General features: G+C 31.8%; 1 pseudogene; it reads left to right on the forward strand.

The window, feature by feature from the left end:
- Positions 1-4351: 4351 nt before the first annotated feature.
- On the forward strand, positions 4352-6630 carry LOC150037653 (zinc finger BED domain-containing protein RICESLEEPER 3-like; annotated as a pseudogene).
- Positions 6631-7266: the final 636 nt, after the last annotated feature.

The following is a 7266-nucleotide window of genomic DNA, read 5'->3' on the forward strand; positions in this document are numbered from 1 at the left end:
CTTAACCTATAGTTTGATATCATATATCTACTATAGTAATTTCTCCTCTACTTAAATCATATTTATATCTAATTTCCTCCAAAATAATGTATCTCATACATTTAGTCAATTATATCATATATAATTAATCAGTTCAATTATATCATATATAATCGAACTCCCTCTTGTCAATTTAAACATTTCAAACTGACCCAAAAACTGATTCTCGACTTTATCCAAGATACCTAAGGGACCTTATGAACCTGTGGCTCGAAACTCCAATGGTATGTGAATAGCTGACTAAACTCTTTAGCCACGAGATCCACCATCCGTTAACTACCAGACATTCCACTAAAGACCAATAGCTGAACTCTTCTTACCACAAATATATTTCTGTGACCATCGGATATAACCAATCATGAGTACTCACAGATGCTTGTAAGTATAGCAAAACCAATTTATCGTTTTGCCCCTGTAGTTACATCTCACTCCTTAAATACCACTGATTCCTCTAATGAACAATACAACATAGTCTAATTATGTGTAAACACCTCTCGAGCCAAGAGAATGTGTGTGGCGCCACATCGTTCAAGCCCTGGAATCAACCCTTAAGAGAGTTATCTATCTACTTGCCCCTGCTTTGGGGAAGTAGCGAATTCCATCTTGTGTAGTTGAGTTCCCAGCTCCCAAATCAGACGAATCCCCAAAATGGTAGGTTTGAACCGGCGACCTGGCCACTCACGCCCATACAAATTAAAAGACCGCCCTCAATGACAGGAGTTCCCAACTCACTCAGGAATGAGGTCATGTTACATATAGTCATCCTAGTAAAGTGGAGTCCCTGTCGTGAATGGTGTTATATAACGAGACGTTAACACTTCGTGGTCAGGTCTTATATAACTCTTTGTATAGGATGCCCTCGCTTACATGTCCCCTACACGAATGATCCGGATCAAACCATCTGTAACAAGTCACAACACTTGTGACCATTCCACAAAGCGAGCCGTATCTATAGTATTACCAGGATAAGGTTTCCCTCCTATATACATATACTACAGACCATTTTGGTTATCACTCAAGACATGATCCACTTGTATGTCACCACATACATGCTTAAGTTACATATAAATAACCAAGGATTTTATGTTTATTGATTTGTGGTAAAGCAAATAAAACATGCAACTGAGAAAAAAACAAGATGTGAAGTAAATATCATATATTATACAACACAAACGTTCGTACAAACTGTTTACAAACTACAAGACACGAGACTTTAGGGCATCAACCCCAACAATTGTTTATATTAATACCAATATTTTGTCTACATTAAGTGGAGTATTTATATGTAGAAATTTGTAAATATATTTTTATTTAATTGAATTCACATATCAAATGAGTGACAATAATATTTGGAAAACTATGTGTGTAGTTGAATAGTATGTAACACATAACAAAAAAAATCATAAAATGAAGATTTTTTTCCTGGAACATTTTCTCACAAGAAACAATGAAAAATGAAGATTTGTTATTTGATGGTCCTCCAAATTTGGAGAAATTAAAAGTGAAACTGTTGAAGAAATATGGTGGCATTCCATTGGCGGCTAAGATAATGGGGTTGATTCAATTAAAAAAAATTCGCGGGAGAGTAAAATTACCAACATTAGAAAGAAGAAGAAGAAAAAGATGATGAATTCATGGAGAAAAATTAGAAATCAAGAGTTTTGATCTCTTTTTGGTATTTTTTTTTTTCATGATAGAGTAGAAATACCAACAATAGGAAGAAGAATAAACTAAGTTCGTTGGGATTTTTTGTCTTGGTGTTTAATTTATAACTTTTGCCTTTTAAATTCATATATTTCTCAATCATGGTTAGTTCTGATTTTTAAATAGCCAAACATGATGGATTCTTTTTTTTACATTTATATATATATTTTTTAATAAAAGTCCTTTTTGAAGTCTTATTCTTATTTTTTACATTTATATTTTTTTAATAAACGTACAAAGACAAACTGCTCCAAATATTGGAATACATCTACCTCAATCTGTATTATCATACGGACAACTTTATGTTGCATTATCAAAAGGAAGTTTCAATGTCAACAACAAAAGTCCTTATTAAATCACTGGATGATTCAAATTTATCTTCCATATATACAAGAAATATTGTTTAAAAAAGATAATTGCTTTGCAAGGTTCGGTTTATTACATAATTATTTTATTTTATGTTTTTAAATTTCGAAGTATATAATTCTTATGAAAAGTATTTTCTTTTTTCCTACAAAAATCACTATCTTCCAAAAACCACGAAAGAATTATCCAATGAGATAATAAGTTACATTTTTTCAAAGATAATAAACATTATATTATTTTGACATTTTTGTATAATTTTATTTCACAAATTTTATTCAACTTATATCATGTGTATTATATTTTGATGATCCTTCTATTTTTATGTTTCTTTATTACTTTTAACTTTTATGTCAATTATTCCAAATTTATAATTAATTGTAAGTTTATTCCTTCAAAGAATTTGCTCCGTTTTATTTTAAAAAGAAATATGCACATGTAAATGTAGTTGAAAATATATGAGAAATAATTTTTATTTTACAAATATTAACAACCAATATAATTAGTTTTAAGGGGTCTTTTTAAATATAAAAAATATTTAAAAATATTTACACTTTATAGCAAAAAGTTCCAAAGTACAAAACACTTTTGAAATTTTTTACTGTAAAGTGTAAATATTTTTAGAATTTTTTATTTATAAGTTCCTTAGTTTTTTTAAACAATAATATATAGTTTAAACAATATTGTTTTAAATTACTTCATTACATGTCAAATAATTACTAATTATACTTAATAAATATTTGACCTCTAGTGTATAAAATAATAAACAAAAATTATGTCGAAATTAAATATATTAATAAATTTAAAATAATAAATAAGTTAATAAGATAATGTGAAAATTTGAAAATTTATGATAAATTAAAATGGAGAGGTAAAATTAAAGATCGAGTCATTTTGAATGCATTTGAAAAGTGGTTAAACAAATATAATCGGATAAAAACGGTCAATTTGAACTTTAAATTATGCGAAAAATGCGCCACTTTTATCTATAAATTTCGTTAAGTTAGAAACTGATAACAGATGCTTGTACATTTACATTGTATTTTTAATCATGATTGATTCACGTTACAACAATTAATCATAATTGATTCACGTTACAACAATTATATTGTATTCAATATTTCTGATGGACGGCCACATTAAGGGCAAATCGGGTATTATAAAAAGCGATCTCACGTGAATGACACACATTTTGCCAAAAATCTTATTAATTCCGAAATTTGTCATAAATTCAAACGAATCCTCAAATCTTACCATTTTATCCCATTTTTTATTAATGGCAATAGGGATAATAGTTAAGTATGTAACAACATTTTTATAAATTCAAAATAAAGCAAAATCTAGATAAATTCCTACTAGAGGTGAGCATGTTAGATTCAAAAACCGACACGACCGACCCAAATCGGCCGAAATAGAGTCGGACGGTTGGAAATCTAAACAAAACGGTAGGGGTCGGTTTTCGATTTTTCGAACCGAAGGAATAGGCAGCCATAGTGCGCAAGGGGTCGGGTCCCGACCGAATTATTTAAAAAATATATATATAATGTTATTACTTAATACTTAGTAGGGTTATCCTTGACTCTTTCTAGTTTTTCTTTCTTCCGCACCCGCATGCCACCACCATACACCATCTGCTTCGCACGACTTCCTTCTAGCCGTAGACTTCGTGCTTCTAGCTGGACATCGTTCCAACTTTCTTCTTTCTTCTTTTCTTCGTTGTCTTGTCCCCGATCTTAGAGCCTCCATCCTTCCGGCTTCAGACTTCGTTCTTCCATCCATTCCGCAAGAACGGCAACCGATCTTCTTTTCTTCGTTATGCCAGCCACTCCATCGATCTTCTTTTCTTCGTTACGCCAGCCGCTCCGCACGCACGTGATCCAGTTGGTAGACTTCTAGCCATTTTTTTTTTCTTTCTTTCACAGGTCTGTATATTCGTAGCTTGATATCTTCCATTCCAGCCGTTTCAATGTATTATAGATTGTAGATTCTAACCATTTCAATGGAAATTTGTTTGATTTATGGATGTGTAGGTAGTGATTGACTGATTGTAATGTATTGTAGATTGTACACAGTGGCCAAAAAAAATGAAAATTAGTTTTTTAAAACAATTGTCCAAGCCATTCTTAGTGTGCATGAACTTAACAATCTTGTTGAGTTTATGAAAGCTGAAATCCTTTGAGTTTTTATGAATTTTGTGATACTGACGTTTGACATGTTGTGGTTCAACTCCATGGATTCAACGGATATGGAGTTTGATGAAACTGCAACTGATGCTCCAACAAATGAACGAGATGCAGAAGAAATGGATGCCAATACAAATATCGTTGATATTGATTCAGCAAATGAGACATCAGATGTTCCAAATCCACCAAAAAGAAGGAAGGCGGTGAAAAAATCTATGGTTTGGGATCATTTTGAGAGGCTAAAAGGTAATCCTAAAGGCCTTCATGCTCAATGTAAGTACTATGGAGTTGTCTATGTATGTCATTCCAAACGTAATGGTACTAAGACTATGAAGAATCATTTGGAAAATTGTAAAAAATACCCTTACCGGAAAAATAGAGATCCAACCCAAATGACATTAGCTTTCAAAACTAAAGTCAAAGACAATGTTGGGGATAATATGTCACAACTTGTATGTAAGCCATATAGTTTAGAGAGTTGTCGGGAAGCGTTGGTTGAAATGGTAATTGTTGATGACTTACCATTCAAGTTTGTGGGGGGTAAAAGATTTAAGAAATTTGTCGATAGATTAACATGTGCAAGTCAACCTAGATTTGTTGTTCCGTCTCGGTTTACTGTGGCTAGAGATGTGCTTAAGTTGTATGTTAATGAGAAAAAGCGTTTGAGAGGCATGTTTGTGAACAAGAAGTATAGAATTTCTCTCACTACGGATTGTTGGACATTAGGACAAAATATAAATTATATGGTACTAAATGCCCATTTCATAGATTCTGATTGGAGATTACATGAAAGGATACTTAGTTTTTGTCCAATTGAGAATCATAAAGTTGATACTATTAGTAAAACCATTGAAAAGAATTTAAAGGATTGGGGCATTAAAAGGGTAATGACTTTGACTGTTGATAATGCAAGTTCAAATGATGCTGCCATTGCTTATCTTCTGAAAAAATTCAATAAGGGATTATTGTTTGGTGGAGAATTTCTGCATGTTCGTTATTGTGTTCATATATTAAATCTCATTGTATGTGATGCTTTTAAGGAACATAATGATTGCATTGAAATGATTCGATATGTTGTACGGTTTATAAGATCTTCTCCTACACGTTTTTTGAAATTTAAAAAGTGCATTGAAGTTGAAAAAATTTATTGTAGGAGTTATCGTGTCTTTATATTCCCACTAGATGAAACTCTACATATTTGATGCTTGAGATAGCTGTGAAGTTTGAAAAGGCTTTTGATAGATTAGAAGATGAAGGTGCTTCTTATAGACACGATTTGTCACCAAATAAGGAAGATTGGACAAATGCTAAGATGTTGATTAGGTTTTTAAAGGTCTTTTATGATGTTGTGACATTGAAAATTTCAGGGTCTTTGTACACCACTTCGAATATAGGTTTTCATCAGATTACAGTGGTTCAGAATTGTATATGTTTGAATGCTGGTAGTGCAAATGCAATGCTAGTTGGAATGACCAATAGCATGAAGACCAAATTTTAGAAGTATTGGGGAACAATAAAAAAATAATCTATTGTTGTATGTTGCTATTGTGCTAGATCCTAAAAAAAAGCTAAGCATATCTTTTTGCCTTAAATTTTTTTTTGGGCCAGAGGTTGCCAAATCTATGGGAAATGTAGCGGAACAATGTTGTAGATGTCTCTTTCATGAGTACAGTATTACTCATACTCAGAGTGGGAATGGGAGTAGGAGTGAGAGTACTATTACTAATACACCAATTGTCTCAGCCTCGGAGACCATGATTGATTGTGATCCAACTGAAAAGATGGGTGAAGACTTTATCTATGATACAATTGATCTTGATTTTGAAGGCGATGAGACTACATCTTTTGAACAGGGGTTAGAGATTGATATTTATTTGTTGGAAGCGAATGTTAAGAATGAAGGTGATTTTGACATACTTCAATGGTGAAAGAGGAACAATCATCGGTTTGAGGTTCTTGGTCGTATGGCTAGAGATATTTTGGCAATTTTAGTATCTACTGTAGCGTCCATGTCGGCTTTTAGTATACGAGGACGTGTTGTTGATTTATCACGTTGTTCATTGGCTCCAAAAACAGTGGAGGCTCTCATATGTATTCAAAATTGGCTAAATTTTGCTCCAATAGATCTTGAAGTTCAGCATGACATGGAAGAAGCTTCATTATTTGAAGAAGGTATTCATTCATCATTTGTATTTTGTAGTTGTAACTTGTTAGATTAAAATTTTAATGAGGTTGTCTTTCTTTTCTTAATCTTAATTATATAGGATTCAGAGTAGTTATGGACAATGAAAAAGACATTCAAGACCTTCCAGATTTTGCATAGTTGTCTGTTAGAGATTAAACATTTATCATTTGATTTTATTGTAATTTGGTTGCATTTGACAATTGACTTTTTTCCTCGGATTTTACAAAGTTGTCCGTTAGCGATTAAGCATTTATCATTTGATTTTATTGTAATTTGGTTGCATTTGACAATTGACTTTGTTTTATTGTAATTGGGTTGCATTTAACAATTGACTTTATGTTGTAATTTCTAATTTGATTGTATTGTATGTGACTATGTGTCATGTGACATTTCTATTTGTAACGTACACTCTTGACTCTCATATTAGTTTTGTTTTCAATTATATATGTAATATGTATGTATTAGAGGTTCTTTAAGCAATTAAGCAAAGCGAATAGTAACACAATTCCAAACAATGGACATGTTAATTGTTAAATATTAAGGGTTGTCAAATCAAATCATATCGATATCTTATTTTTAATACCTCTAGGCTATGAAGCTCAGACACAGATACGGCTACATGATACGAATACAATTGGATACGACGATTCGTCAATTTCTAGAAAACTAAGATACAGATACGTCTAATGATGCGTCATTATATATATATATATATTTCTAAAAAACGAGGATACTGATATGTTGAAGATACATTTTTTTTTCTTAAAAATCTAGGATATAGATAAATTTAGC

Source organism: Benincasa hispida, chromosome 2 (assembly GCF_027475165.1).
Source record: "Benincasa hispida cultivar pf3 chromosome 2, pf3_genome.v1.1, whole genome shotgun sequence".
In the NCBI taxonomy this organism is placed as follows: Eukaryota; Viridiplantae; Streptophyta; class Magnoliopsida; order Cucurbitales; family Cucurbitaceae; genus Benincasa; species Benincasa hispida.